This window comes from Leucopleurus acutus (assembly GCF_964270905.1).
Source record: "Leucopleurus acutus genome assembly, chromosome: 15".
NCBI classification, from domain to species: domain Eukaryota; kingdom Metazoa; phylum Chordata; class Mammalia; order Artiodactyla; family Delphinidae; genus Leucopleurus; species Leucopleurus acutus.
This window is the reverse complement of record NC_139157.1, coordinates 783,702-793,468: the sequence shown is the minus strand read 5'-3', so window position 1 is coordinate 793,468 and position 9,767 is coordinate 783,702.

Genomic DNA, 9,767 nt, shown 5'->3' with positions numbered 1-9,767 from the left:
CCCAGGTTTCCAGGTCTGGCGGGTTTAGTGCAGGAACCAGGAGGGCAGAGGAGTGTGGGCCAGGGCTGCAGCCAGAAGAGCCGGGTCAGCCCTCGCAGGAGGCCCTGGGTGGCCACTGCAGGAAGCTCCTCGTCCGCTTCGGTGGCAGCAGCAAGGCTGTGTTTCTCCAGGAACCCCTGCAGGGCTGCCCCCAACCCCAGTCTGTGTGTGCTCGGCTGCACCCACCTGCCGTGATGCATAGCCTCCAGCCTTGCTGACAGGTCTGGCCTCCCAGGAAGGACTTTCCACAGCCTGTTCTGGCTTCTCAGCTGTCAGAGATGAGCGTGGAGGCCGCCGTTGGGGAGGTAGGGCCGTGTGACAACAGCCATCCGTGTTCCATCTGTCGCTTCACCAGCCCAGTACTTGCAACCCCCTTGTAAAGTGAAATTGTGGGTAAAGACAGTGAAACCTGCTTCTGCCTGATGTGATGCCAGACACCCACGTCGAGTGTCCACCTCTGGAGAGGTGCTCCTGTGGTCGGTCACGGCCTCCTGGGTGTGGGCTCGAAGGCTTAACCACTCCTAACCCTCCTGGTGTTGGCGCTGGAACGGGCAAGGGGGAAAATGGACTGATCTGTACTCTCACCAGCCAGTGCAGGATCTGCAGAGCCCCGCGGCCACTAGGCTGGCGGAAGCTCGTGTTAAACGCTGCTGCTCTACAGCTCATCGCGTTCCTTTGCCCTCAGCTGCCCACCTCTGTTGGTTGTGGGTCTTCACCTGGTAGGTTGACCCAAACCTCATTCCTGAAAGGGCTTTCCCGCTAGCAATCTTCCTAGTTTTGGTAACTAGTTTTCTGTTGACTTTTATCCCTAGAAATGGGCATCCTTTCCCATGGGCCCCCAAGTCCCCGCCTGTGGCCGCAGCCCTGTCCTCAGGGGCGTGGGGGGCGGTCACCCCCATTACAGTCGGCCCCTCTCGGTCCTTTGGTTCCCTGACACAAGGCCAGCACTGCGGGCGGGCCCTCAGTCCTGTGTAAGGGCTGCCTTGGGGGCCTAGCCTCCCCACAGCCGTGGCTCCGAGGGGGTCACAGGGATGCTCCCCCCTCACCTGCCTCCTCGATCGACCATGTGTCCTGGTGGCTCAGAGAGGAGGGCGCCTGTCGGGTGGACAGCAGCCCCAGCGTCCCCGTCTCCGCCACGTCCTCCAGGGGCTGCTCGTGGGGCTGCAGCACGTGCTGAGGTCTTGGAAGTGGTGCCAGGAGAGCCACCCAGCGGATAAGGCTTCTGTGCCGTGGTGATGGGGGGTGGTGTCCACAGGTCACCGTGTCACCTGACGCCAGCGGTGGGCGCTCTCGTGGGACAGACGTCAGCATGCTGTGCACTCACCTCCTCACGCCCGCGAACCACTCTGATACCTCTGGCCCTCGCCTTCCGGTCTCGTTGCTTCCAGGCCCCTGACCACCTGGCCACACTTACCAGTTGCTTCCTCCGTGTAGACCCACCCTCACGGCCATGGGTCCTTCCCGGCGCTTGACCTGCCCCCCGAGACAGTGGGGGGGGCTGCCCTTGAGGCTGTAACACTACAACTTTCTCCTTTAGGTGGTGTCAGTGGATTTTGCAGAAATCAAACAACTCGTACTTGGGGCAGCCGGCCGTAGGAAGCTCTCCTTAAGCCTGTGGGCACACGGCGAGGAGGTGTGGGCATGTGAGCCTTTTGTCTCTGACCTGGGCCTTGGAACGTGTGCAGCCTGGTCCTGCGTGGGCGTCTGCAGTTTCAGAAGGAGATGCTCCAGCAGGCGCCAGCCCGATGCCACAAGGGCTCGGACGACACCTCCCACCATCCCGGTCACGAGGACACTAGGAGCCTCGGTGGAGTCGGGGTTCTAGCCGGTACACGGTCCGGAGGGCAGCTAGGAGAGTTACTGTCACGGTTGTGTCCCAGAACCCTTGGGTCTGTGCTGTGGGCCTGTTTGTGGCTCAGCCCCAGCACCGCACAGGCCGCGCCCGCACACCAAGATCCTCTGCGAAGGCTCGACACCCACACCCCAGATGCCGGTGCTGGCGACTTCAGAGTCACATTCGGCCGTCACTTCGCAGTCAGCTTTCCGTCCATTCTGCCCCAAGACCATCTCCTGTCCTGCCCAGGACTCTCGCCGGTCTTGGTCTGGCCTTCGAGGTGGGGGAGCTGTCTTCCTGTGAGGCCGGGCGCAGGCCTGTGTGGCTGCTGCCCCCGTAGTCCGAGGACCCCAGCGTGTGCTCCCAGAGGGAGCGGCGTGCATTCTTTCGGTGTCGCGCTGCGCTTGCAGGCCCTTCCCGCGGCTCCCTGTGGGCAAACGGCGGCAACGTGGCACCCGTGACAAGCGCTGCCCTTGCTGGGGTGCCGGGCGCTAGGGCGGTGTGGCTGGTGGCTGCCCGCCCTCGGGGAGGCCACGCCGCTCCCGGCCGGTGCTGGGCTGGGCACTGCGCACGGGCTTCCTCCTCTCCGCCCGGTGTTTTCTCTGTCCGCCCTGCTCCTGCAGAACCCCTGCCTTGATCGGATGCCTCCCTGCGTCCACGCGGGCGGCAGCCGCAGCAGAGGGGGCCGAAGCTCATTGTTTTCCTCAAACAGTGTCACATGTCTGCTGCTCTTCGCCGTTGAGCTGATGGAGAACTTCACTCCGAGGGGCAGGCGTCCTGAGGGCTGTGCCACACCAGCTGTCTAGCCAGCGGGAGTCGCCAGGGTAACAGGCGCCGGCGGCTGAGGGTCCGCGACCCGGTGGGCACCGCCCGTCACGGCTGAGGAGGCCAAGCAGCTGAGAAGCGGCCAGAGGCGCCTGAAGCTAGCGAGTCCGCCTCAGGCTCCCCGGACGCTGTTCATTTTCTCTGCTGGCCGAATACCTTCAGCAGATGGAAATTCCTGCGAAAAGGAAAGAAGTGAAGCTTAGCTAAATTTGTTCTCCATCAGAAGCTCTCCAAGCCTTTCGAGAGCGAGCCCGGGAGGGAGTCGGCTCGTGCCGGCCTCAGGAGCGCGGCCGCAGAGGGCAGAGGCCACAGGCTCGGGCGCTGGACACAGGCTGGGCCCCGGCTCCGCCACGGTTGTTCACGGGCTCAGCCCCCCACACCGTCTTCTCGTGGGTGGCGTGTGGAGGGTACCGTCCCGCCCCGTTAGGTTGGCGTGACGACCGTGTGCGGGCAGCCCCCAGCCCCGTCCTGACCCGGGCGTCCGTGGCCCTGCCAGGAGGAGGGACTTGGGTGCCTCCGTGTGGCAGCCGAGCTGCGTGCCCGAGCCCGGGGTCCGCTGCCCCCACCGCAGCCTCCGGGGCTCTGCGGGGCTGTCGGTGAAGGAGGGGGCGGGGAGCCGGCCGCTGCCCCCGTGTGCCCGTCGGCGCTGAGGACAGCTCGGCCTCAGCCCGAGCGGCGCCGCAGGACTGCACCGGAGCCACGGGGCGCCCCTCGAGGTGGGTGTCCGGTGTGCCCAGACGCGCGCACACCTGCAGGAGGGTCGCTGGGTCGCGTCCCTCGGCGCCTCCTGCCTCGCTGTGCTTCAAGGGTTTGGTCGCGAAGCTGCTCTTGCGAGTAACTCCGGGTTGCTCAGGCGAGGGCCGCTCCGGAGCTCTGTGAGCGCCGTCGCACGGGCTGGGCCCGCGCCTCACGGTGTTGCGCTTCTCTGTCGGGTCGCGGGGCGGCGCTCTTCAGCAAAGCAAGGCCGCGGCGGCCGCGGCGGCCGCGGGATGCGCTGGAAGCCTCTGAGGGGAGGCGCTGGGGGATCATGGATCCGGGCGGCACCTGCTCCTTCCTTCGGCCTTCCCTGCAGCGGGCAGAGCCCGGGCTGCCCGGGAGGGCGAAGAGCGGCCGCCCGCTTGTCGCAGGGCCCACGGGGCTGTCCCCGGGAACGAGCTTTCACTCCGGCCCGGCGAGGCAGGAGCTCCCGTCCTCAGGGAGGAAAGCCCGGGCGGGATTGACCGTGTAGCTCAGAGAGCGAACGGCAGGGGAGAAGCTCTTTGTTTGAAGACTGAGGTTGATTTCCTGCGGAGGACGGTGTTCGGCGCGGAGGTGCCGTGGAAGTGGCCTCCTGACGGCTCCCCTTTACCGCGAATTCCCAGCTGGCGTCGCGGCGTCTGGGGGCGGCTAAGAAGAGCCTGCGGGGACGCAGGCCTCCGCAGGGCGTGGCTGCGGCCGGTCTACAGCCACGCTTCGCGGTGCCAGTAAGACGACGTCGCTCTGTTGGTGCCCGTGCCCCCAAGTCTTCGAGGCAGACATAACCTGCACCTGGACCCCTCAGGGTCCCCGGGGCCCTGGATAATGTGGCACCAGAGTGAATCGATTTGGGACCGTTTACAGCCCATCTAAGATCAGTTCTTAAGTTTTTCCAAAGAAGACCCTGGATGATGCAGGAAGTTCTTTTGACACATCATTCAATTCCTTTAAGACAAGAGTATTTTAGGGTACATTCAAAAAAGCCCGTCACGGGCTGAGCCCCGCAGCACTGGTTACAGTCGGGGCGGGCGGTGGCACAGGTGCGTCTGTGTAAGTACCGGGTGGGCGCCTTGTTCCCAGAGTACCCCGAGGTCCTTATTGTTCACGTCCGCCCCCTCTTCACCCGCACCCACCCAGTAGGACGGCTCCTTCAGGAGCGAGGGGGCCTGGGAAGGCATCTCCTCGGGGGAGGAGGGCGGGGCCGGGGTGGGGCTGGTCCTCTCCCCGAAGGGGGCGTGGCCAGCGTGGCCCGTGCCACCTGGCATCTCCTCTCCATCTCATCACAGCCCCGTTTCTACAAGGCTTGCAGGTGGGTTCTCCCGAGAGCGAATCCCCACAGCAGCACTGTGAAGGCGCAATCCCGCCCGCTTTACAGGGGAGAGAGCAAGGACCCGAGAGAGGGGCTCCCAGCGTCGCGGAGGGGAGGGTCTTGATGCAGGCCTGCGTTCTGGGCCGGGGACTCACCCGAACGGAGGAGGCAAGGCCTGTTGGGTGGCGGCACCGCCTAAGCGTGTTCTCTGTTCTACTACGAGACCCGAGGGTGCTCAGGAGTCTTCCTGGGCCTTCCTGCAGCTCTGCACGGGAATTTAACTTGGCAGCTGCAGCCCATGAGTAACTGTAGTTCACAAAACCTCGCCCCTGAGTTACTGCAACTCTCCCCTCCCACTTGTAAGACGTCGTAACACGGCTTTGAGTGTCAGTGAGGAAATGTCACGAGCCTGCCCTTCCTGTGAACGTGTGTTAGCGCTGTCAGCGCTCTGGAGGGGCCCAGTTTCTTGCTGGAATCAGATGCCTGTATTTCAGCTCATTTCTTTCTTTTTCTTCCCTGTAGTAGTTGATAATTCCGATTTCTCTGGCTTGGATGAAAGTTACATAATAAATAGACATAACTAATCGGAAAATAAGTACTTCATTCCACTGTGGGCAAGACATTCTGCTAGGGAGGCTGAAGGGTCCCAAGAGGCTGCAGAGGGAAGAGGCCATCGCCGTGGATGGCGGGGATGGATGGCAGGAAGTGCCGTCGGAGAGGCGCTGGGTCTGAGCTCAGCAGGGGCCCCAGGTGCCATAAGGTCCTGCTGTTTCCCTCTCCATCCTTGGTCTGGGTTGGAGTCATCAGATTGGCCTTGGAGGGTATGCCAGGTGAGGAGAGAGGTGAGGACGAACCCTTGGGAGGGATGATCGTTAGAACAAAGCACAACCAGGAAGGCCAAGAAGGATCCAGCCGAGTGCAGGAGGGAGGCCCCGGGGGTTCAGAGGAAGACATGACCCCAGAAATGTCTCGGGACGAGGCTGGGGAACGTCCACGGCTCTGGCAATCGGGGTCAGGTGGGTGGGAGGGGGCAGGAGGCAGGAACCACAGACTGTGTCCCCGGGGGTTCGCAGAGAAGGGGAGGGGCCTGGCAGGGGCTCTGCTGGAGAGCCCAGGGGGCTGGGGAGACCAGTGCATCTCAGGACTCAGAGTGTCTCAGGACTCAGAGTGTCTGAAGGAGGAGAAAATTCTGGAGCAGGTGAGATGGACAGGTGTGCGGAGCCCTGCGTGAGGCCGCCTGACCTCAGAGAAGAGGGAGGGAAAACATGGTGCAGAGGGTTTCAGGGAGGAAGGAAGCTGAAGAAATGGACACAAAGCAGCTAAATGCCCTCGGTGAAGCAAGAAGAGAATGGGTCTTCCAGGAGCGGAGAGGTCGGAGGAGGGGCTGAGGGTGGGGATGTGGGACCAGGGCTTGGAGGAGGTGAGGGCATCGGTCAGCGGAGGACAGCACTGCCCCGGAGCCGGGGGCGAGGAAACCTGCCGCCGCCCCTCTCAGGACACGGGAGCGAGCCGGCTCCATCCTCCCGTTCTTTCTCTGTGGACGGTCGACCTCGGTTACTTACGGGTCGGGGGAGCCCTGTGGCCCTTTTAGCCTGGCCATCGCCTCCACGAGTGGGGATTCAGGACGGGCTGGTGCTGGGGGCACCTGGGAACCAGTCGAGGCCCATTTGCTTCGTGCTGTTGTTTATCGTGGCGCGGCAGGAACGCAAGAAGGTGTGAGAGCGACCCCGGTGGGGCTGCGGCGGCGAGACAAACGCTGGGGTGTCACTGCCTGTAAAGCCTGTTGTGTCCAGATGGCTGCCGCCCGTCCAGCCCCGTCGCTGTGTTTGTAACACGTCCTCAGAGCACCCCCCTCCGCTGCCCCCCGCCGCCTCCCGGGGCCACCGAGGCCCTGCCAGTCCGGCTCTGCTCGCCCGAGTCCCCGCGGCTTCCTCCACCTTCTGCCGGCGCCCGACGAGCATCGGAGGACCGAGGCCCCAGGGACTGACGAGAGGGCGTCTCCATCCCGAGAGGGACGCCCCCGGAGGCCGGCGCCGGCACTGCCGACTCCACGGTGTTCGTCGCCACAGAGGTTGCCACGTTCTCAGCTGTCACTCGTGCAGAGCAGGTGCTCTGTGAACCCAGCGGTCCAGGCACGCCCTCCGCCCGCGTGGCAGCTCTGCCGTGGCTGCCGGGACGCCGCCCGTCGGGTCCGGGAAGAAGCGGCTAACTTACCCCCACCGTCCCGTCTTTTCTAGGGCATTCGTGACAGGAGGTCTGATCGCTGAGGATGTGGTGGTGAGGCACTTTTCACACCAACTTTCGGACCAATCGGCCGCTCCCTGAGGCAGCGTCTCCCCAGACTCCTTGCTCGCCCTGCGAGCACCTGTGGGGCCGCCGCGTCCTCGGGTCCAGGTGGACGCTGAAGTGGGTGGAGGACAGGTCAGGCCCTGCTGCTCCCTCTGTGTGGGGGCACCGTGCCCACAAGGCCTCCGTGGGCAGGAGGGGAGCCGGCGGGGCAGCCGCCGGGGCGGGGGGCGGGGACACCCTGCAGAGGGCTGGCAGCGGTCAGCCAGAGCCGGGGTGTGTTTCAACCTCAGAGAGTGGGCCGAGCATGACCCCAAAGTGAAGGACAAGGGCAGAAGATGCTGCAGGTGCCAGAGGGACCCCACGCGGGGTGAGCGCGTGTGAGACGGGAATGGGACCCAGTGGACAAAGGCAGCAGCACGGTCACCGTGGCCGAGGTGGCTGGACGGGAGGCTCCTGTCTGACCCAAGCGCTCGGCCTGGACTGGATGCTGAGTGAGGCCTGTGGGTCCACCTGAGGATGGAGGAAACCGAGCGTGGCCAGGCCGTGGGCTGTGGCCTGTCAGCCCTGCAGGGTTTGGAACTTCAGCCTCTGTGGGACCAACACAAAGTTCCCAAGTCCACTGGGTCCTATTGACAGTTCTGATCTCTTCTCTGGCTGGCTCCGGGAAAGGACTTTTGCCAATATAATAGGTTTTGTATTTTTATAGTAAGTTTGAGCGTCTGTTTGTATTTTTTTCCCCTGGACTATATAGAGGTTTTGTCCATTTATCTGTTGGGTTGCAGATCTTTGTCTTGTTGATTTCTAGGGGCTCTTTATATACTAAGGATATAGCTTGTGATAGGAAGTATATATATATATATTTTTTTTTTTTCCTCATTGTCTTCCCTTATTTCTTAATTTGCTGATGGTAGTTTTCTTTTATGCAGAAGTTTTTATTTTTGTGTAGTTGAATTTATAAATCCTTCTTTTACTGCTTTTGGATTTTCAGTTTTAATTAGAAGAGTCTTTCCTTGACTGCAAAGTTATAAAGGAATTTGCCCATGATTTCTGTTAGTACTTTTCTGAGTTTATGTTTAACATTTAAATATTTGACTCATTTGGAACTCATTTTGACATACAGTGTGAGACATGGTTGCAGCTTTTATCTTTTCTCATTTATTTTGTTGGATAGCTACTCTGTTGTCCTAATGCTGTTTATCCCACGGTTGCTTTTTCACTACTGATCTGAGATGTCACCTTTACTACATACTAATTTACCACATACTTCCAGCACAGCAATGGTCTAATGATTAACACTGGATTTGCCTACCTATTCTTGTTTCTTTTTCTGTTTGAACTTTCGAATCAAATTGTCTAGTCATCTTCTCACAATAAAAAATTCAATGACCCACCTCCTAGAGAAATGGAAATAAAGACAAAAATAAACAAATGGGACCTAATGACACTGAAAAGCTTTTGCACAGCAAAGGAAACCATAAACAAGACCAAAAGACAACCCTCAGAATGGGAGAAAATATTTGCAAATGAAGCAACTGACAAAGGATTAATTTCCAAAATTTACAAGCACCTCATGCAGCTCAATAGCAAAAAAACAAACAACCCAATCCAAAAATGGGCAGAAGAACTAAATAGACATTTCTCCAAAGAAGATATACAGACTGCCAACAAACACACGAAAGAATGCTCAACATTATTAATCATTAGAGAAATGCAAATCAAAACTATAATGAGGTATCATCTCACACCAGTCAGAATGGCCATCATCAAAAAAATCTAGAAACAATAAATGCTGGAGAGGGTGTGGAGAAAAGGGAACACTCTTGCACTGCTGGTGGGAATGTGAATTGGTTCAGCCACTATGGAGAACAGTATGGAGGTTCCTTAAAAAACTACAAATAGAACTACCATATGACCCAGCAATCCCACTACTGGGCATATACCCTGAGAAAACCAAAATTCAAAAAGAGTCATGTACCAAAATGTTCATTGCAGCTCTATTTACAATAGCCCGGAGATGGAAACAACCTAAGTGCCCATCATCGGATGAATGGATAAAGAAGATGTGGCACATATATACAATGCAATATTACTCAGCCATAAAAAGAAACGAAATTGAGCTATTTGTAATGAGGTGGATAGACCTAGAGTCTGTCATACTGAGTGAAGTAAGTCAGAAAGAGAAAGACAAATACCGTATGCTAACACATATATATGGAATTTAAGGGAAAAAAATGTCATGAAGAACCTAGGGGTAAGACAGGAATAAAGACACAGACCTACTGGAGAATGGACTTGAGGATATGGGGATGGGGAAGGGTGAGCTGTGACAAAGCGAGAGAGAGGCATGGACATATATACACTAACAAACGTAAGGTAGATAGCTAGTGGGAAGCAGCCGCATAGCACAGGGACATCAGCTCGGTGCTTTGTGACCACCTGGAGGGGTGGGATAGGGAGGGTGGGAGGGAGGAAGACGCAAGAGGGAAGAGATATGGGAACATATGTATAACTGATTCACTTTGTTATAAAGCAGAAACTAACACACCATTGTAAAGCAATTATACCCCAATAAAGATGTTAAAAAAAATTCAAAATCAAATATCCAGAAAAACCTCAATCCATCCTTATTTTTGTTGTGGTTGCATTAAGTTATGAAACAGGTTGGGGAGACTGTGTCCTGTAATGTTGAGTCTTCCTGGTGAAGAACGCGGTAACCTCTCCATTTGTTCACGTTTT